Genomic DNA, 22,703 nt, shown 5'->3' with positions numbered 1-22,703 from the left:
GCCAGATTAATAAATGACAGTCATTGTGATACCACCTGGACCACTGAAGTCCCTGAAAACACCTACATCTTATTTTCCAAAATGTAAGCAGCTTTTTTCAGAAGATAAATGTAATGAATAGTTACAGTGGTCCCAATTAAAGATATACTCAATGTGCTCTACCTTCAAATGTCTTCTTCACCTGACAGTATACCTTTCCCATCTATGTAGCTTCTTCTAAACCACATTTGTGAAAGGGGTCAAAATGAGTATGAAGGTTCTCCTTTGGGAATGTGCCCAGGTCTCTTCCTCTTCTGGGGTCCTGTCAGGCTCATTTGTCCACACCCTCCATCCTTTCTAGGCTCACTTCCTCAGTGAGCTTCACCTCTCACATGCTCGGTTATCCCCTGATCACGAACAACTCACCAACTCCATGTTTCCAGCTCTGGCCACTTGCCTAGCTTAGTTACCTGTTTATCACTGCCTAAAATAGAGAGCATCAAGCCTGTCTATACAATAGAATCACCTGGTGGCTTTGAAGACTACAGATTCTGGGCCGGACCTCAGACCGAGTCACTCAGAGCCAAGAAGGCAATGTCCCTGGAACTATCACTGAATAATTGACTTCCACATGTCTGTTGCATTGCTTTGTGTAGAGAGATGTTACAGGAAACTGCCTTTGAAACCAGGCATATTATTAAAGATGTGTCTTGCTGTATGACTGAGGATCTCTCTCTATGAGACTCCAAAGGACAAACATCTCTCAGGTTTTAGTATTACGGGCCTCTGTGTAGAAACACTCTTGCGTAATGAGTCAGTTTTAATCTTCTGAACATTTAAACCACACAAGTGATCATGTATCCCTCTTTGCTCTGGTCACTAGGAAGCTCAGAGCCAAATTCATGACTGACCATCCCACTCCTAAACCAATACCTAGAACTTACAGTATTAATTTTGTATATTAATGTTATCCCCTAACTTTATCTTGGGTTTCTTACCTTTATTTTCCCTTTGTTATAATTTCTGCACTTCCTTTAAAAAATAAAATAAAATAAAATAAATAAAACCTCTAGGTATACAGCACTTTTGTAGGCCATTGCAAATTCTTTTTGGAACTAGTTGGGACACGTTAGACAAATTAATTAAATATAGTCATTGACATGCAGCCCCTCGCAGCAGAGCAGCTCTAAGCAGATGGTAGTGAGCACCGAAGTAGAGAGCAGGGCTCGGCAGAAACTTCCTGGCTTTGGGGTCAACTCCCCCCACAGAAACCTTCCTTCCAGCTTTGGTTGTCACAGAACATCTGGCGGCCTATCTGAACTGCATATTAAATACGTTTTAAGATTATGAAAATATTTAAGTGAAATAAAAACAGCTACACACATTCAACCTCTGGAATCCTGACATTCAGCTCTGAATCTACTCCCAACCAACATATCCACAGACAGAACTTCTAAAATGCTGGTCCTTACAGAAACAGATCAGGTCAGTCTATGGGATTCTCTACAGGTAACAGTAGATAGTGGAAGTCTGCAGCCTCGTGCGATGGGCAGTGTGAACGGATCATTTAGAATACCTGAAAAGTATTCCAGTTATCAAACAACATGTAATGATTTTTACAATCCTGGGAACTCCAAATAGCTCACTGGGGTTGTCCCCACCCTACACACTAGGTGCTTACATAACTGCTCCTCCATACTTTTAATCTGAACTAACTACCCAAATACTACCTGTTCCCAAATGTGATCAACAAGGTCATCATCTGCCACTGAATTGCTTTCCCTTTTCTGTACGGGGATTTGCTCTCCTGGGCACGAAGCTGGGATCACTCCTGATGAGGCCAGGTCTCTGGGACAGCCTGACCACTGCGGCAGCCTGCACCAGAGCTCTAGGTTGGCACCCCTGTGCTACTGGCAATCAGCAAGAGGGGCTCCCTCTTCCCAGCACTAAGCCAGCTCATCTGTATCAGGCAGGAGGGGACCAGCCAAAAGACTCCTGGCTGGCACAGCCTGGGTGAAGCCCGCTTTGTCCCCGGGGTCATGTGTACGGCAATGGGCTTGATGGCCGACTTGCTATTAGTTGTTATTTCTTTCACGTAACAGCTTAAGGATATGAATTGTATTTATTTAAAAGTTTAGAATTCTCAGGCACAGGCACTAGGCTCAAAGAGGGGTCCAACTGAAAGCTTCCCTACCCCCTAATATCTAAGCAGCCCAAGTGTTGTAATCACTCTGCTATTTATATATTTGCATGTCCCGCTCAGATTTTTAAAGATCTTAATTAACCCTTAACATTACCCTAACGACATAAATGAGCAGCTATAACATTTAATTAGCTTTGTTCTTTTATGTATTTTAGTTGTATAACCAATATATTTTTATTATGGCAAGTATAAAATTCATTAAAAACTATCCACACAATTCCACAACTCAAAATAACCACAATTTACCTTTCAGCATATGTAAATTGCTCAGTCTTCTACCTGTGTTTGTGTGTGTGCGTGTGTGTGGACGATCTTGAACCATGGGTTGAGCCTTGGGTTGGGCTGACCCTGGAGTTGGGATCCTCCTCAGTCACACAGCAGTGGGTTAGGGCCAAGTCCAGGCAGGCCTGGCTGGGGCCTGCAATGTCCCAAAAGGAACCTAAAAGGAGAGACCCACCAAATTGTTCAGCGGTAGCTTCGAGGTGTGGAGGGCTTCCCTGTATGGCAAGCCTGGGAGCGATACCACTGAGTCTTCCCCGAGATCTGTAATTGTGGGTCTGACTTCCCAATTCATAGATAGAGACACTGAGACCCGGAAAGACACACGTGTCTAGCAAGTAGAAACGCTGGGACTCAAGGCCAGGGGCTGGGCGCAGCATGATGAGAAAGAAGTTTCAGCTGTATATTCCTGCTTTCATTACCATATATACTGCAGTTTGGGTTTCTTTTTTTCCTTTCCATATTTCTGAATATATTAAGAAGAGAAGGAGGGTGGGGGTTGGTGGCTCATGCCTGTAATCCCAGCACTTTGGGAGGCTGAGGTGGGTAGATCGCCTGAAGTCAGGAGTTCAAGACCAGCCCGGCCAACAGGGTGAAACCCTGTCTGCACTGAAAATACAAAAATTAGCCAAGTATTGTTACTTGGGAGGCTGAGGCAAGAGAACCACTCGAACCCAGGAGGCAGAGGTTGCAGCGAGCCGAGATCGCGCCACTGCACTTCAGCCTGGGTGACAGAGTGAGACCCTGTCTCAAAAAAAAAAAAAAAAAAAAGAAATAAACAAGAAGAAGAGAAGGAGACTTTACTCCAGTGTGATGGCTGGAAAAGAGCTGGACTGACCTGAGAAGGGGCAGGTTTTACCACCAGTTTGCCTGTGACTCACAGCAAGCCCTGACTCTGGGCCCAGTGTACTTGTCTATTCATTGAGGATGGGGCCAGCTAGGTATCTAAGAAATCTCCTAGTTCTAAAATGCTATGATTTAACTTAGTCCCTGCATACACATAAATATACAAACTGGAGGCCAGTGTGATCTGTGGCACTTTGCTGCTATCACAAAAATAATGATCCCAGACATACAGGAAATACTATTTAAACTACCTTGTTCCAAGAAAACAGTAAGCAAGGAGCTTTTTATTAGACATCAGAGAGGGGAAAGGATGAACTAGAATAGGGAAGATATACTAAAGAAGAAGAATTCAAGAGTTAAACTAGTCAAAATCAGGACATGTGAGTACCTAACCTTAACTAAAAAAAGAAAATGTACTATAATATTGTCTTAACTCTTTCGGGAAAACAAATACAGACATATCTGAGATTCCCTGTGTCCCTGCATATGGGGCTAACAGAGTCTTTGGTTCAGAAACACTCTCAAGATAAAATCTATGTCAGAGTATTAATATTAAAATGATACTAATTTTTTAAAATTACAACACATTCTTAAGACATCTGGAAACCTAAGAGGCAGCATTAACCACTTAGTATTTACAAAGGGCTGATGTATGGAGACTTTCAATTTAATTGAAGATAACAAATGGTTCACTGATCTGACAGGCAACCTTAATCATTTCAACAAATCCTGCAGAGAAAGAGGATTCTTTTCAAAGCGAACCTCTAAGGTATTGGTATAATTATATATGTTTCCCGATTAAAAAGATCTTGGCTATTCCATATTCCACTGGAAATTACAGATCGCAGTGAAATTGGCCTGCTTGTTTTTAAATCTCCAAACTTTTCAAGCACAATGTTTTCTGCCTAGAAAAACGCTTGCTAGGAAGTTTCAAGGTTTCAACAATAGTTTATAAAACAATTACTTCACCAACATACTTAACCATCAAGATATTATGGTGGAAAGAGAAACCACTTTTGTCTGCATACAATTTTAAAGCTTATATAATTTACCAATGTGTTTTGGCAAAGGCCTCCTCAAGTTTTGGCTGAAGGGTTTTCATTTTTTTCCTAATTTCACTTAGAGTCCCATAAGTTCATCTTAACTTACATTTCTGAACCTAACTCTCTGGCAATGAATTTTTAAAGAAAACAAAAAAACCAACCCATTCTTGGGAGAGACTGACATTTCAGTAATCTTTGCCAGCTGGAATGTTCAAAATGGAATCTAAATATTGTATTAACAACATCAATAACAAGCAGGTTTGGAGAGACTTTATAAAATATGCCTGAGTTGTGATAAAAATTCTTGTTACTTTGTGTTTCGCTCAGTTCTAAATTACCACATTGATTTGATAAAATCTGTGACAATCCTATTTTTTAATCATGCAAGAATTCTGAGGTTCACTACACGTACATAATAAAAATCTGAAGTCAAATAGGTATAATGAAATTGTAGCTACCCAATCAGTTTTGAAACTTTCTACTGGAGTAACGTACATCCGGCAAAGTCCTTCTATGTGTATAGCTCAGTGAATTTTCCCAAACAATTTACCATGTAATTGCCCGGGTGGTGGCTCACGCCTGTCATCCCAGCACTTTGGGAGGCTGAGGTGAGTGGATCACCTTAAGTCAGGAGTTTGAGACCTGCCTGACCAACATGGTGAAACCCTGTCTCTACTAAAAAATACAAAAATCAGCTGGGCATGGTGGTGGGCACCTGTAGTCCCAACTACTCGGGAGGCTGAGGCAGGAGAATCTCGCTTGAACCCGGGATGTAGAGGTTGCAGTGAGCCGAGATCACGCCACTGCATTCCAGCCTGGGCAACAAGAGTGAGACTCCATCTCAAAACAACAACAACAACAAAGAAAATTTACCATGGAATCAGCACTCAATGAACTAACAGGGGGCTCTTGGCACCTCAGGAACCCCCCTTTTGTCCTCCCTAATCATTACCTTGCACCCTGTATTAGTCCCATTTCATGCTGCTGATAAAGACATACCTGAAACTGGGTAATTTATGAAGTAAAAAGGTTTAATGGACTCACAGTTCCACATGGCTCAGGAGGCCTCACAATCATGGCGGAAGGCGAAAGACACATCTCACACGGCAGCAGACGAGAGAGAAATCAGAGAGCCAAGCAAAAGGGAAACCATCAGATCCCATGAGACGTATTCACTACCATGAGAACAGTATGGGGGAACCGCCCCCACGATTCAATTACCTCCCACAGGGTCCCTTCCCACAACACATGGGAATTATGGGAGCTACAATTCAAGATGAGATTCCGGTGGGGACACGGCCAAACCATCTCACATCACAAGGATAACCAGAACCTTGGCCTGTCTTTGTCTACTGTCCTTGGCTTGGGGCAACATCCAGCCAAGGTGATCAGATGAGAATCGGGCCCAAGAAAAGCAGGAACACCCTCAGGGTGCGCTCACAAGGAAAGCTCCCATGAGTTTTCACTGTCAGGAACTTGGCTATGAGTTTCCTATGCTACTCAGTTTCCACAAACAAGTGCCATCCACATCAGGAGGATGCTGGCATCACCGGACCCCAAAAGAAACAGAATCAATTCCTTCCCAACGAGGACTCCATGCAGGTATCTTCATCATCAAATCAAAATTCTCAAAGACTTCTATATCCCCTTCCTATCACTGTTGCAATAATTCTTACTGATAACAACAGCTTCCATGTATTCATTCCTTACAAGGTGACACTGTGCTAAGAATGTACATATCTTTTCACAGATGTTCAAAGAGCATGATATGGAGTCCAATAGGCACCAGTCACTGGATTTTCCAAATAATAATTCCCTGTGTTCAAACTGCATGTCACAACCTTCGCCTTCATCACCTTATTTAGAAATTGTATTATGAAAGCTCCCGTATGGTGTACAGGGCAAGTGTTAATAGCTTTATCAGCTGGGAATCTTTCCATCTTTAGTGATTTTTAAAAACCAAATTGAAGAGACTTTATCGCCTGTGACCGGGAAAACCAGGAATAGTGATGCCTTTCAAATGGCATTTACCAAGTCCTATTTTCTATCCCCAAACTCAGCAACGCCGCTGGTGAAAATAGGCTTGGACAGGCAGGCTCTCCTCTGTTCAAGGTGGCTGCCGGCAGCCCCTGGGGCTACAAACAGCAGCTTTGAATCTAGCATTTCCCCAGTGTTCACTGGAAAAGGTCTGAGAATCACTGAAATCAGACCAACCTCTATTACATGACCACCTAGAAGCACCAGTGTAGCCAGAGGAATGAGAATGACTTAAACTAGCGGTAGAGACATCACTTGGAAGCACACAGATGAATGGACTGGGGGGATGGAGGGCTCTCCAGCTGCAAGCCAGGGTTAATTCCCAAAAGAGAGAAAAGGAACTGAACACTATAGCAGCACAGCCACTTTTAAAAAACAAATCATAGACCCCAAAAAGGTAAAATTACACATGCAAGTATACATAGCTAGTAAGAGGAAGGTCTAAGGCCAGACTGCAGCTCTTCCTATTTGAGGCTCTTTCAGCTTTCTTTGCATGCTAATTGCTATTATTCGTGGGTGTACAGAACTGCCAAGGTCTCAGGGCAGACGATGATGTAGGTCAAGTTAAAATAATTTCCAAGAGGCCCAGAATCTTAGTTGATGATGACATTCACGTTCCCTGGTAGAGTGGGAATGCCTGAAACAGCCTTAGCCAGACTTGCCTCCTGGTGAAGGAGTACGGCGGGCGGACACAGCTGCCCATTACTGTGGATTCATCTTAAGCAGCCAACCTTGGGATCTTCCCAAACTGCCCTTAGCAGGCACAGTTGACCCCTACAGTCCCAGCTTTGGGACACAAGATGCTAGGACAGTTGGTAAATATATTAGTCAGTTCAGGCTGCCGGAACAAAATACGACAGACTGGGTGCTTTAAATAACAAAAATTGATGTGCTCACACTTCTGGAGGCTAGAAGTCCGAGATCAAAGAGGTGGCATGTTTGGGTTCTCCTGAGGCTGTCTCCCCGGCTTGCAGGTGACCGACTTCTCACTGTGTCCTCACGTGGCCTTTCCTCAGTACGTGTACATTCCTGGTATCTCTTCTTACAAAGACACCAGTCCTTATAAAAACTCCTTCTTTATGTCCTTGTTTCATCTAAATTACCTCTTTAATGGCTCTATCTCCAAATTCAGTCACATGGGGGGGTGGTGGTGGTGAAGGCTTCAACATATAAATTTCAGGGGGTGAGGGGGAGATGCAATTCAGTCTATAACAGTAAGTTACATGCACATATTTTACAAACCTTCATTGATTTCCTACCGTGTGCTGGGTAACCTGCAAGGTGCTAGGGATAGAGATAAGAAAACTCCAGCCTCAAGGAGATTACAGTCTGGCTGGGAGACAGAGGTGAAGGGATAACCAAACAATCTTAGTGGTTCCTGCCATGGTGAATGGGCTCAGATCCTGGGGGAAATAAGTAAGGTGTCAGGGAAGAGTCTGCTGCTTATACAGCGAGAAGCTGCTGTCGCTGCATCTCTTAAATCTACCCTCCTGACCGGCTCGATATGGTCAACTGTGCACTTCTCCATCACAATGTCACTCCAGGCCCCCAAACAAAAGAGACTCCACTGTATCTGCAGCAATGGCAAAAGCTCATTTGGCGAAGCTCACCCAGTAATGAGGCTCATACCAAAGGCACAGGTCATGAGTAAATGCACAGACAGCACTCAAGCATGACGTGTGTATTTAAAAGCAAAGGGGAAATGTGACGAAGCAGGATGCAGGGAGAAAACATCACCACTCCCTTTTAGGTAGCTTACCTTCTTCCCTATGGGAAAGAGGACAGGGAGATGAAGGAAATGTGTTTCAGGCAGCTGGGCAATTTCGATAAAGGTAGCTGGGAGCGGGTTTGACCCTGAGGAGATGAGGGTGGCTGGACAGTGGGTTCTCGGGGTAGACGGTACAATTTAAGTCTTAGATTTAAATGAGGCATATAAGGAAGGGCTGGGAAGTAACATAGGGAACTGCTGCAGGATAGTGAGCACTGCATCACGTGATTACAGTGCGCAAGTTGGCCGGGATCCCTGGCGCTGCAGTGGTCATAGCTGGGTTGACAAGACAGGGAAGCAGCTGCCTTCGCTGAGTGATGGGAGGGCGGCTCACCAGGTAGACCAGGAAGCAGGGGCCAGGGCGGTGCTCTGGCTGGGGGAGGGGAAATGGGAGGACAAGTGAGGTAGCAGAAACTCAGATCACTATTAGTTTAGCATGCCTTTGCATTTCTCTCATTATCCAATCTACTTAGGAAAAATAATAATAATCACGTCTCCAATCAGTATAATTTGAAGAGCAACTGAGTAATGAAAATCCAGTTCAGAACCAAAGATATAGCCTCTTCAATCTCACTTGCTAGTTCCCAACTTAATTTTTAAAATTAAGACACCTCTAATGAGACTCAAAATTGTTCACAATGAATCCAAAATGCAGTGAGGGGAAGATCAGATGTTAAAAGAGAAAATGTGTTCTATTTCCAAAATGATCAGAGCATGCGTGCATGTTGGTGGTGGGGGCCGCGGCAGGGGCTGAACACAGTTCTTCTCTATATAAGGCCATCTAACTATAAATGGCATTGGTTGGACATGTGAGTCAATGAACTTGGAGGAAATGGGGATTGCCTAAAATAGCGTTTGTGCTATAGACCTGAATTTAGCATTTGAGGGACCTGGCTTTGAATCCTGACTTTGAAAATCTTTCATAATAATACACACACACACACACACGTGCTCATCACACTTAAACATATATGCACCTACACACACATACAGCTACATATTCATTTACACATATACACATATGTTGCTTGGCTTAGCCAAATGCTCGACTTTAAGCTTCTGTTTCTTCATCTGTAAGATCAGGAAGATACCACCTACCTCTCAAGAAGTGAATGAAATTACATGTAAGCCAGGTCTCTGCAGCTCTAACGGGGGTACGTGGATGTGAGGAGTATTACTACTATGATCCTCCTTTCTTTGTTTAAGTCAAGTCACCGTCTCTGAAAACTCTTCAAGCTCACCTTCTATTCTCTCAAGGGACAGTCAAACCACTAAGTGGGCCTCTTAAGACAACAAAGAGGCTGACATGACACTGACACACAGAAATCACCTGTGCTGTATACTTAGTTTAACTAACACTGTTAATTAGAGACACTGTATTCGTCAGGACTCTTGACTGTACATAAGAAAAACCTGGCCGGGCGCGGTGGCTCAAGCCTGTAATCCCAGCACTTTGGGAGGCCGAGACGGGCGGATCACGAGGTCAGAAGATCGAGACCATCCTGGCTAACACTGTGAAACCCCGTCTCTACTAAAAAATACAAAAAACTAGCCGGGCGAGGTGGCGGGCGCCTGTAGTCCCAGCTACTCGGGAGGCTGAGGCAGGAGAATGGCGTAAACCCGGGAGGCGGAGGTTGCAGTGAGCTGAGATCTGGCCACTGCACTCCAGCCCGGGCGACAGAGCAAGACTCCGTCTCAAAAAAAAAAAAAAGAAAAAAAAAAAAAGAAAAACCTAATTCAGGCTGGCTTAAGTATAAAAGAGAATTTATGAGCCCATCAAATCCAGCCACAGGTAGGGCAAGACTCCGTCTCAAAAAAAAAAAAAAGAAAAAAAAAAAAAGAAAAACCTAATTCAGGCTGGCTTAAGTATAAAAGAGAATTTATGAGCCCATCAAATCCAGCCACAGGTAGGGCAAGGAGAGAGTGGCCCCTGTCTGTGCACCTCTGTGCTGGTGCCATTTCCCGTACCCCAGCGGATTCCACGTGCAGGGCTTGTGAGGTCTGCACACCTTGTGGAGCTCCCAGAGCCAGGATGCGAAGCCCAGGGTGGAATTTTGGTCTGGACTGGGCCACGTGTCCATCCCTCCACCAGTAGCTAAGGCCAGGGAGTGCCTGTAAGAAGCTGGCACCTCCCATTTGGAATCTATGGGAAGCGGAGGGGTGGGAGGAGAAAGCTGTCCTGATAGGGCTACTGGAACCCATACTGTCCATGTGAGTCACAGCAACTTGGGCCCATGACAGCTGCAGAGTTTAAAAGTGAAAACTTCATAACTATTTCTTTTCCAGGCCATACATGGCAAAGCACAGAGACAAAAGTCTCCCAGAGCCTGAGAAATACAATACACAAATGATCAGCACAGAATCGACCTTTATACATGTCATAGCCTTCTTGTTTCTTGTCACAACATCCTCACAAAATCCCTCAAAATGTGGGAAATGAATCCACAACTAGGACGTTGGGAGCATCTCTACTGGCAGACGTCATCAACACCAAGACCTGTGGTTCTAGCGCCTCGTTGCAATGTGTGTCAAGCAGGATCAGATCATCCTGATCAAGCCCAATTAGAAATCACAGCCTGCCGGGTGCGGTGGCTCACGCCTGTAATCCCAGCACTTTGGGAGGCCGAGGTGGGTGGATCACGAGGTCAAGAGATAGAGACCATCCTGGCCAACACGGTGAAACCCCGTCTCTACTAAAAATACAAAAAATTAGGGGGGGCATGGTGGCGGGTGTCTGTAGTCCCAGGTACTCAGGAGGCTGAGGCAGGAGAATCACTTGAACCCTGGAGGCGGAGGTTGCAGTGAGCCGAGATTGTGCCAATCTCAAAAAAAACAAAACAAAACAAACAAAAAAACCACAAAATCACAGCCTAGGGAAAGAGGGGCCAACCAATGTGTGCTGTGGTGACCATGAGGTAGGCAGAAGTTCAACACATCCCTTCAACAACTTTGTAAAGTTCTGTATCACTGCAAGTATGGCTGCCTGTCTTGCAGTCTCCCGGTAGTCTCTGAAACTAGTCTTTGTAAATGTCTTAGTCTAGTTTGCATTCTTGAAACCAAGGGGTTAATTTGATCGGGTCTGCCTGTCCCACTTGCTTTTGGTCACTTGCTTTTTGTTATTTCTTTTTTCCTTTTTCCACCAAGCTGAGGCCTTGCCACTGAATGCTGGAATTTGACCTTCACTGGCTACTTTACAGATAACATTCATAGGTCACCACGGTGATGGTCGCAACAGTTGTTTTTCAGGAACTAGGGCAAGCTCCTGTCCAGTTCAAACCAGTTAGGACCACTGCCCCTTCAACTGGGCCTGCGCAAGTGCCAGAGAGGTGGCCTTTTGACATTGGAGGGCCAAAAGCTCCACCCTCAGATCGTGCTAATGCCGCCATTTACTGAACGTACTTCCTTTGAGATGCCATGGACCCTGACTATGCTTGTGCAGAATGAACCTCTTACTTCATTTTATCCCCATTGCCAATCACCTTTCCCCAAACGTTAGACCACCCCGCTTCCCTAACCCATAAATATCCCTAAGCCTTATCTTCAGGGAGGCGGATTTGAGAGCTGTTCTCCTGCCTCCTCACTTGGTACCTTCGTGAACAAATCTTTTCTCTTTTGGAAAACCCTCCATGTCACAGTGATTGATTTGCTGCACTAAGGCAGAATGGACCTGGACCTGGCTGGAAGCATTCTGGCACAATCAGAGGGACAGATCACAAGCAATTCCAGCCCATCTCCAAGGAACTTTCTTTTTCTGTCACATTTCTGCAGGATCTTAGTCACTCAGAAGGGTCACGAAGAATAGCCAGTCAGGGCTCCTGTTCCACTCCACCCATGGCCATCCCATGGGCATTTGCCTTATGCATCAGGAGCTTCAGAGAGACAGAAAACAGTCTGAAACATTCCTAAAGGTATCACTTCAGTTCAGCCGGCGAAAGATCTATGTTACTATTGCTTTTGCTGTTGTCTGTTGGGGGTGGAAGGTACTGAACATCTTAGGAAATTGCAGGCCATCGCAGAAATGCTATCATAAGCATCATCAATTCTATTTATTGGATACCCAATCATCACCAGGCACTGTGCAGGTCTCTGTCCATATATTATCTTTTAATTCTCACAAAATCCCATGAAGTGAGTACTACTGTCTATTTGACTGACCGGAAAGGAAAGGCTCAAGCTCACTGGATGAGTTGTTCGAGGTCACTCAGCTGGTGGGTGGCAGAGGCTGGCCTTTGAACCTAAGGTTGGCCAGCGGCAAGGTCCATATACTTCTCTCCTAGTCATGCTGCCTCCTCTGGAGTGAAGTGTGGCAGTGGCACCTGCTCTTGGGGCACCTACCACGTGCCAGGGATGCTACACAGACCATCATCAATCCTCACAGCAATCTTGCAAGAGGGATACTTTTTCACTGTGTAGTAGCTCAAAGAGGGCTATAAAACTTCCCCCAAATCAGGCGGCAATTAGGAAGCAAGGTGAGGAATGGACTCAAGTACGCCTGACTTAAAAGCTGGGGTCATTTACCCTTTGCCTGTGTGTCATGACTCACAAAGGCCAACAGAGGACCTGGGGAGAAAGACGGGCAGAGGGATGGCAGGAGAGATTCATTCTGGAAGTTCACACCTGGCACTGGTAAAGGCCTGAGGGCAGGGGCCACATTCACTCATGCATGTGCACACACCTGCACACACACACGCACCCACTCCGACGTCACGTGCACCGCAGCAGGTACTACCCAGAAACTCTGGGCCACACCTTCTGGTTGTCAAGGGAACCAAACAAGAACACAAACTTGATCCCTTGCAGTTTATAGGTGGATGATTTTAAGTCCATATCTGAAACTGTCATGTGAACAGCTCACTCAGAATATATTCTAAAGTTATTCCTCCTCATTAAAATCTCTTGGCAATTGTATAAAAATATTTCTAGACTTCCATTTACAGTTCAACAGAATTTCAAGGGAAATGACTTTTTCAATTGTATTTTAAGACTGAGCACTTTGATAAAAGCAGGCTCTGCAGTGCAATGTGATCCAAGGTTGTTTAATCTTTATATTTCATAATCTAACTGATATAATTTAATAGACTAGAAAAACATTTTTAAATGCTCAAAAATTAAATAAGGGAAGATTCCTATACATGAATTATAATTGGTGTAAAATTACTTGTATCTACATCTGTCTATCTACTAATATAAAATTCACATAGACTGAAATAAAATATTCATTCTATTAAAGAATGGGTGGGTTCCTCTCATTGTGTTAATCTTTGAATGACTAATTTCAGGATTTCCTTTTTTCTCTGTCTAGGTTTTTAAAATCATAAAGTGAACTATGCAGGAACCAGGAGGGAAAATGAAGCACCTTAATTACTTAAAGAAGACAAAGTTTTCATTTCCATCTTTTTGTCTTATTGTAAATTACTTATAACAGGATTCTCCCTCAGCCCTAGTCTGCAAAACACTGTAGAACATCCAAATATCTAAAGTGGAAAACTGTTTAGAAATATTTATGCCATTTTGAAGTAAAGGCTGGTGTGAGTCCAGGTGTCTGCGACTTCGAGCAGAACAATTGCTTCAGGCCTTGTTTTTCCCATCTACAAAACGGGAGTAACCATATTGAACGCATAAGGCTAGTATAAAGAAATAATGCAGGCTGGACGCAGTGGCTCACGCCTGCAATCCCAACACTTTGGGAGGCTGAGGAGGGTGGATCACCTGAGGTCAGGATTTCGAGACCAACCTGACCAACATGGTGAAACCCCATCTCTACTAAAAATACAAAAAAATTACCGGGGTGTGGTGGTTGGCGCCTGTAATCCCAGCTACTTTGGGAGCCTGAGGCAGGAGAATCGCTTGAACCCGGGAGGTGGAGGTTGCAGTGAGCCTAGATTGCGCCACTACACACCAGCCTGGGTGACAAGAGTGAAACTCTGTTCAAAAAAAAAAAAGAAGTGATGGTTGCACAATGCTGCAACTACTAAATGCCACTGAACTGTATACTGTAAAATCATTAATTTTATGTTATATGAGTTTTACTTCAATTAAAAAAACTAATAGGCATTACATGTGGATGGTAAAATTATGAGTAATTGTATCTTTAGATTGTCTATTTTCTATAACAAAGACATATTATTTTGGTAATAAAAGCAATAGATGCTATTTGGGGTGGGCGGGGGGGACTGACATTAGAAACAAAAATTAAGCCTGGCGTGGTGGCTCACGCCTGCAATCCCAACAGTTTGGGAGGTGGAGGTGGGCAGATCACCTGAGGTCATGAGTTTGAGACCAGCCTGGCCAACATGGTGAAAACTCTATCTCTACTAAAAATACAAAAAGTAGCTGGGCATGGTGGTGCACGCCTGTAGTCCCAGCTACTCAGGAGGCTGAGGCAGGAGAATCACTTGAATCTGGGAGGCAGAAGTTGCAGTGAGCTGAGATCACATCACTGCACTCTAGCCTGGGCAACAGCGCCAGACTCTGTCTCAAAAAATAAAAATAAAATAAAATAATAAAATAAAATAATCCTAATTTGAGGAGAGAGAAAGAGGTATGCTAATACAAAACCCCAGAGCCCTGAAATTTTTTGCTGAAATTGGCCTCCTATTCTTCTCCTGCCCCTTCCCTCTTTGTGAAACTCTGTACCTTTCATTTAGGTGATTTCCTCAGTTTCGGACTGAGCCGCTGGTTCTTCACAGCCACTGCTGTTTGCTGCTACTTCTCTCATTGCTGTAAACCTAGCTCTTGAATATGAGTCAGCTCTCTGGACCCTTTTCCTCTTTTCCATTCCATACCCTCCTGCAAAGATCATCTATGCCCATAACCTAGGCCTATAAGCTTCCTCCCCGCCCTGATTCCCCTCTTCCAAAGTCCAGCCTCAGTTTCCACCTCCTACTTAACAGTTATCCTGAAACATGAGATTAAGCCCACACACACCCTAGCAGGGGCCTAGCCCGGAGGAAGCTCTTAATAAAGGCTCTCGATTTCCTGACTCCTCTGTTTCTGTTCACAAAACTGCCATTTTCTCCGTGTGCATCACTGGATTTTGGTTACTATAGATGGGTAGTGGGAAGAGCTGAAATTCAAGTCAGACAGGAAAATACAGGATATCTGACTGGTATTTTCCCAGATTCCACACCAGGCTGTAGCCACTGGGGAAGTAGGTGGGTAACTGGAGATTGGGCAAATTTGCCATCAAGAGATGGCAAAGATCAGAATCAATCAAAGCCTTCTTTTTAAATTGCATTTCCTTGTATTTTTAAAGTAACTTAAGACTGTGTTCTGCACGTTCTCAGTGACCACATAAAACCTTGAGAGATCACAGCTGCTGACCAGCAGCCCTGTAAATTCACCGCTGATTGTAAGCAAAAGCAGCTAGCTGACTCTATTACTGCAGTTAAGATATATCTTTACAAATAACTCAGTGCAGAACAATAAGACAAATGATGCCAAGGATAAAGGCCTCTCCTTGAAACCAGAGGGCCCCTGCAGGCCCAAAGAGGACAGAAGGCAATTAGGACTTAGGGGTTGGGGGGAATGGAGAGAGGTTTTCTTGTGGCCTTTTGTCATTGCTAATTTTTTTTTTTTTTAAATGTGTATGCCTGAGGGTGAGAATCAGGAGATTTATGCATTAGGTGGATGCCCTCCTTTGCAAAATGGACAAAAGAGTCAGCTTGTGGAGCAGATTAGACAGAAGAGGCCAAAGAGCCCAGGGGCTTCAAGCTCCAACCAAATGGGAAAGCAATGAGTAGGCGAGGGTCAGGGCAAATCCAAACAAAACCTGGGATTCACTGGTTCTTCCAGAGGTAAGAGGATGCCAGGACTCCAGGCCAGAGGCTGTGGCCAGACACAGAAGTCTGGTAGTGACATCCTGGTCATATCAGAGGGTGACACGGAAAATGGAAGTCATGAGAAAGGTAGGTGTTTGGGAAAATGCTCCTTTGGTGAGTTTTGGAAGGTTTTCAGCTGGAATATACCTCTGAGAATGAGTGATCGGGAAACCTGAGGCAGGAAACACTGAAGGCTAAAGCTGACTTCTTAGGGAGCATTTGTGAGGTGTCAGGCCCCAGAGTGACTGTGACATTCATAGTTCTTTAATCTTCACCAAGATTACAAAGATCACCAAGACCTTGGGCCTCAGGTTTGATTGTAAAATGGGGTTGTGAGAAACACATCTTGCAGCCCCATTTTACAGACAATCAAACCTGAGGCACAAGGTCAGAGAGTTGGTGCCTAGACAGGGAGGGATTCGGATCCAGTTTGATGTGGTGCTAAAGCCCGTGGTCTTTCACACAGCTATGTGTGCCCCTGCTGTGAATATACACTTGGAGAGTATCAAGTACAGCTTGGTACTTGTGAGCCGGGTGAACTTCTCAAAGAAGCAGTCCTATTTATGAGGAATTAAAAGTGTCTGAGATAAAGATATGTATGAATTCTCCTTCAGATTTATGCATACATCCAACAGGCTCTGGGCATCCTCAGCCTTTGCCCCATCCCGAGAACTGCCCTTACAGATGGGCAAGAGGAGTTTAAGCCAGGAAGGTGAAGAGCGCAAGGAAACCACATTCGGAGGATTTTAGCCCTATTTTCCGAAGAGTCACAGTTTTGTAAAATATTTCAGTAGCTAACCTTGACTGGGAATTTAGCATGAACTGTCCTATGTGCTTGACTAATGGGAATCCACCAAATCCTCACCAGGACTCCAGGAGACAAGCATTGTCATGACTCCCAAAGAGAAGTTAAGCCAGCTGCCCAAGAAGCCAACACAGGGTTCACTTCCAGGTCATCCCAACCTATAATATATCGTATTGCCTCCCTAAGATCCACAGGACCTTGGAAAACCATCTTGTTTGGGGATGTGGATCTTCAGCCAGCCTGCCACCCACTCTGTCCTCTCCTTGCACCCACAGCTGGCTGAAGGTAACACTCTCCACTGAGCCAGAGCTAAGCATCAAAATCCATTCTGACCTATTTTTGGGGAAGTTGCTAGAGTGGATCAGAGCTGGTACCAGATAGGGAATCTTTGCCATCACTGAGGTCCGCTCCTTAATTTGCAAATGAAGTGCTAGGTATGCCACGTGGCTTGTCCAAGGTCACTAAGTTTACCAAGGGAAGGGTTGAGACCAGAACCCAGGTCCCTTGACTCATAAGCCAGTATTCCTTCCACTATAACTTCCTCTTGAGCCTCTCATGGCATGAAAGACAACCAAGGTGAGGTATCTCATACATCTCAGTAGTAAAAGTTTGTAGCAGAGTTATGGGAAGGGGTAAGGGTTGTGCAGAGTGGGCGATAAACACTATTACTCCCAAGTAAGTTTGGACACGAAGCCAATCTAGAACATGGGAAACTGGTATTCCTCAAAGCAAGTCATCTAACAATCATGTCAACTTCATGCACATTCTACGGATTGCACGTGCATTGGTGCACATGGATGAACAGCATGCATCTCACAGCAGAAGACCTGGTTTCCTTTTTCCCTATTTAAGCTGTGGGGATAGGTAGGTGGGAGTCTAAGGCCACACAATCCTGCTCTGAGAGCTGAAAATGCCTTTAAGTCCTTCCATTACATTAGCTCGTCCAGTGTGAGTTGTCAGAAGTGAATGGATGGCCAGGCACCATGGCTTATGCCTGTAATCCCAGCACTTTGGAAGGCCAATGCGAGTGGATCACCTGAGGTCAAGAGTTCGAGACCAGCCTGGCCAACACAGTGAAACCCTGTCTTTACTAAAAATACATAAAAATTAGCTGAGTATGGTAGTGGGTGCCTGTAATCCCAGCTACTTGGAAGGCTGAGGCAGAAGAATCACTTAATCCGGGAGGCAGAGGTTGCAGTGAGCCAAGATCACGCCACTGCACGCCAGGCTGGGTGACAAGAGCGAGACTCCGTCTCAACAACAACAACAACAACAAAACCAACACAAGTGAATAGAAATAAAATCTGGTAATTTATTTTAATTCTACCACTACATCCTAGGGACATGGAGTTGATAATAATTAGTGGCCCAATACTAAAGTGATGGAGAAAAGGAAGAGGGAAGAATGACCAGAAGGGTGTAAGGGTGTCAAGTGAGTCACTGGAAAGGTTTGTAAAACCAGTGGCTTCATCTGTGCTGATGGTGGCTGGGCTTCATAGAGTGGGCGGGCCAAGCAGCCTTTTCCAAGAAGGGCTAGGACTTGTGGTCTGACCACAGAACGGGCCGTGAGTGGTTGAGAGGGTGGGACCTGGACTTCCCCTGGGGATCTCCAGCCTAACCCAGGACTGGACACACAGAGATGTATCATAAAGAAATGCTTGCAGGTGGGGTGGGGAGGGTAGGCTCAGAGAATGCCTGCTTAGAGGAAGAGCTAGAAATAAAAGCAGGCCAAAATGGTGAGGCAGTAGCTTCTCTCTGAACAAAACTCCATGGGGAGCTCCGAGGCTGACAGGACCTACAAAGGCCAAGAGGGCAGAACTGGGAAATAAAATCAGCATGGCTTGTGGCAACTTTCAGCAGAAGGCATGAAGCTACCAAGAGCAGAGGTGCCTATGTCGTTTTGGGATGAAACCATCAGAGACTAGATGAAGGGTCAGATCAGGGGTGAGGAATGTCTTTAATTATGAATCACTGACTCATTACAACAAATCACCCAAGGGTGATGTTTTAATAAAGTAACCTAATTTTACGTATGATGGGTGAATGGAATATGGGGGAGGGGGACAGGGAGTTTGGAAATGGGAAAATGTACAACAGACTTTAGTCTCTTTGTTAACAAAATAAGAGAGATTAGTAAATGAATTAAATGAATAAAATAAAAACACATTTCAAACACATAGAGACCATAACATAGAGACGCACAGACACAAGAAGAAGGGACAGCGGGGACACCTGTCAGCTGGCCATGCCTGCAGGGCTCTGAATAAGCCACTTTTCTGTTCAGCCCGCCCTGGGTCCCCTCTGCACAATGAGCTTGTCCCCTTCTAATGCTCTGCTTGGTTTCCATTGTACAAGAATTGAAGTGCTCTCTAGCCCTGCTGAAACTGTCTATAGCAGCCTAGATGGCATTTAAAATAAAGACTGTGAACTGATGAAATGACCAATTATGTTAAGTACCCATGCCTGGTGTAATCCAAACCAAATCTCACTCCATTATCCTCGAAACCGAGAGGTGATTCAGCAGCCCCTCTTGCCAGTGATTCTGAACCAAAATACAGACACTGCACCCGACGTCCAAGGAGGACCTCGAGAACAACCAGTTAATTCTTGCAATTGGTTTTGTGCTGGGAAAAATAAAGGTACTAAGTTTCCACTCTAAACCAAACAACGATTAGATCACGAAAACTGGTGCCCCGCTGTAACTATTAGGTCATTTTGATTTCAACTTCGTTTCAGGTTTTAACTTCCGTTATTTCCTCTTCGGACATTGCATTATTCTTCCCGTCGGTATCCAAAGGTGTCTATGAAGTGCTCAGGTTCCACGCTGTTGCTATGATCTCTGTGAAGCTAAGTTCTCTGGTTATTTCTTTCTTGCAATGACTTTTTTTTTTTTCCTATTTCCACACACCTGTATCTATCTGCTTTTCTAAGGCCTTAAGTGTCAGTTCTTCCAAGAAGTGACAGCCCCTCTGCTCCCACCCTTCTGACAAATATACGTCTCCCTCCTCTACACGACAGGGCGCCCCCACTGTATTAGTCCATTTTCACACTGCTGATAAAGACATACCCCAGACTGGGTCATTTATAAAGAAAAAGGGGGTTAATGGACTCCCAGCTGCAGGTGGTTGGGGAGGCCTCACAATCATGGTGGAAGACAAAAGATACATCTTACATGGCAACAGACAAGGGAGAACGAGAGCCAAGCAAAAGGGAAACCCGTTATAAAACCATCAGATCTCGTGAGTCTTACTCACTACCACAAGAATAGTATCGGGGACACCGCTCCCATGATTCAGTGATCTCCCACCGGGTCCCTCCCATAACACGTGGGGATTATGGGAGCTACAATTCAAGAAGAGATTTGGGTGGGGACACAGCCAAACCACATCCTACTTATTTTCCTATCCTGCATTATTGAGACCTGGGGAGACCACTCCATGAAGTAAGTTATCCCCCACACTGGTTCGATTCTGCCAGTCCTGCTAGTGATCCGTAACGTATGATCCATAACCCCAGCTGGCTTCTGCTGGCCAGTCACTGGTCCCACAGCACCCTAAAGAAAGATTCCCATGTCACCCCCACGTGACCAAACTGCACCTTCTCCCCCAGCACCAAGAATTGGCATCTTTGGGGACAAGCATCCTGGTTCTACTTGCCCTCAATTCCAATGCCTGTGGCTGGAACCTATTAACAGAGTTCCCTACTGATCTGCTTATCTAGCAAACTTTCCTTCCACTTGCTATAGGGGAAAAGGAGGGATTTTTGAAATACAGAAAATAGAAAGTGAGAAACCAAATCATTTTTGAAAACAGAAAGTGAGAAATCAAAAACCTGAGAAAGTGGCATTAAACAGGCACATTTTCTTCTACTTGATTCTAACCCAAACCTTCCCCTGGCATGACCGGACAGTCTCTTCTTTAGGTACTCCTATCTTTATTCGTAAAACTCTTGCTTGTGGGCATTACCAACTTTCCCATGGCCCAGAACCACCCACCAAAGGAACACAAAAATAGTAATTAGGAAGAACACCCATAGATTCCAAAAAAATGCTATCCACAATAAAAGTGTCTCCAGAACTCTAGGGAATGAAGAAACATCACAGAAAAAAAAAATGAATGTTAACAAATCTCTGCCCACCCTCCCAAGCTCTCTCCAAGATTCTTCTGACTTTCAAATGTACAAAATTTTAATGGGTTGCATTTAACTGGATGTGGATTCAGTAAGCATCTGAAATCTGTCCTAGTTTAATTCACAGTGCCTAGAGCAATTGGGGGAATCTGTAACGCTATCAGGAAAAGAAAATAAATCTACACCCACAGGATAATCTCATACTGACATCTCTCAACTTCAGAAACCTTATCAATATTAATATTTCCCTCATGTTTTTGCCCCACAGAAATGAACAAAAAGAACTTACCTAATGCCAAAGTGAATGAATAAAAATCATGAGAAAAGGCTCTAAGAAAACAAAATCTCTTTTCTCAAAATAATCCAGACCTGAATGATATTCATGTCACTGCTATAGTTCTAGAGGAAAAATGACGCACATAACTTTGAAACTCACTTGAAAAGAACCCAAAGGCTGATCCTAATCAGTTTCCACTTCTACTATCTGAAGAGAAAACAGAATAGATTTTTTAAAATTATGTGTTAATTTTTGAGAGTGGAGGGACTTCCTTTTGTTCTCTTAAACATTTAGGATATCTACAATGATTACTCAAATTAGGTTTAACCAAACTTGCCTGACTACACTTCACCTGTACCAAGCAAAAATACAAAGAAATGCTTAACTTTCCAATTTCACGGGCTATTAAAATGACAGTATGCAATTGCATGGCCTATAAATTAGCACTAAAAATGTGATGACATCTCTCACAAGGGTTTGAGCTACTACGGAAACCTGAAGATACATGTCCCTCTTCTTAACCACACTTACCTTCTACTCCTTCACACATATGGCCGGCCTTCAGCCTGTACTTTTAAGGGAAAGAGGCTAAACAGCTCTCAACCAATCAATAGACACTAAAATCCCTCACCATAAGCCCAGTGTAGTTCAAATGCTCTTAGCACAGCCAAACCCATCTGCATTTGGCCAGTGGGGCCTGTCTGACTCCTAGCCAATCAACAGAAGTAGGAGGGATAGAAAGCTCCTACTTCTATCCCTGGGATAGGTTCCCCTGGGAACCACCTAATTCCATTTTATTTACAGAACAGATATCCAAAATAGCGATAACCCCAAAGTATTTTCTAAAAGTATTAAAAATGAACCTGTTTGTTATTTTTTAAATCATGTATTTCCTCCTTAACTTTGGCCATTTCAAAAGGAACTTAATGGCAAAAGTAGAGATGAAAGGTAGTTGGAATTCCGTGAGCACACCGGCTGGGGACTAGGACAAGGCAGCTGAGTTGGGCTGGATAACAGCAAGGGTATCCCCTGTAGGTGACACTTGTGGGGACCAATGTAGGGTGACTGGACTCTGAACCTCAGAACAAACCACGGCCAACCTTCCAGGTACACGTAGATGCTGGGCAACAGCAAGCAATGCATGCACCTCCATCCTGATACAAGTGCCAGAATAACCAAACCCTCCTTTTGCAGCTCAAGTTTTTGAAACATGTAAAGGGGTTTGCTTTTATCAGCCCAGTTTATATTCCTGTCACATTCTAATTACCGCGTAATTCCAATGTCACCAAAGCAAGCCAAACACTTCCAGAATATGACCAGTGACAGCGGGCCAAAGAAGCAGTCCTTAGAGGCCTGGTTTCAGACTCATGATTCACAGCAACCAAGAGGCTTGAGTAGGAAGAAATAAAGGGAACTGGATAAAGAGACCCCACCGACAACAGTCACACTTCTCCAGAGGGGGGCCACTCCCAAACGGGACAGAACTCTCCTGTTTGACACCAAGCACAAAGGAGTGAT

At 44.3% G+C, this 22,703-nt stretch overlaps 1 protein-coding gene across 4 annotated transcripts in view; it reads right to left on the bottom strand.

Annotated features, from left to right (window-relative positions):
* Positions 1-22,703, bottom strand: part of FOXN3 (forkhead box N3) — a 472,003-nt gene that overhangs the window by 102,107 nt on the left and 347,193 nt on the right. The gene's annotated exons all lie outside the window — the stretch shown is intronic.

Source organism: Colobus angolensis, unplaced genomic scaffold (assembly GCF_000951035.1).
Source record: "Colobus angolensis palliatus isolate OR3802 unplaced genomic scaffold, Cang.pa_1.0 Scaffold3, whole genome shotgun sequence".
Lineage (NCBI taxonomy): Eukaryota > Metazoa > Chordata > Mammalia > Primates > Cercopithecidae > Colobus > Colobus angolensis.
This window is presented reverse-complemented; position numbering and strand designations above follow the sequence as displayed.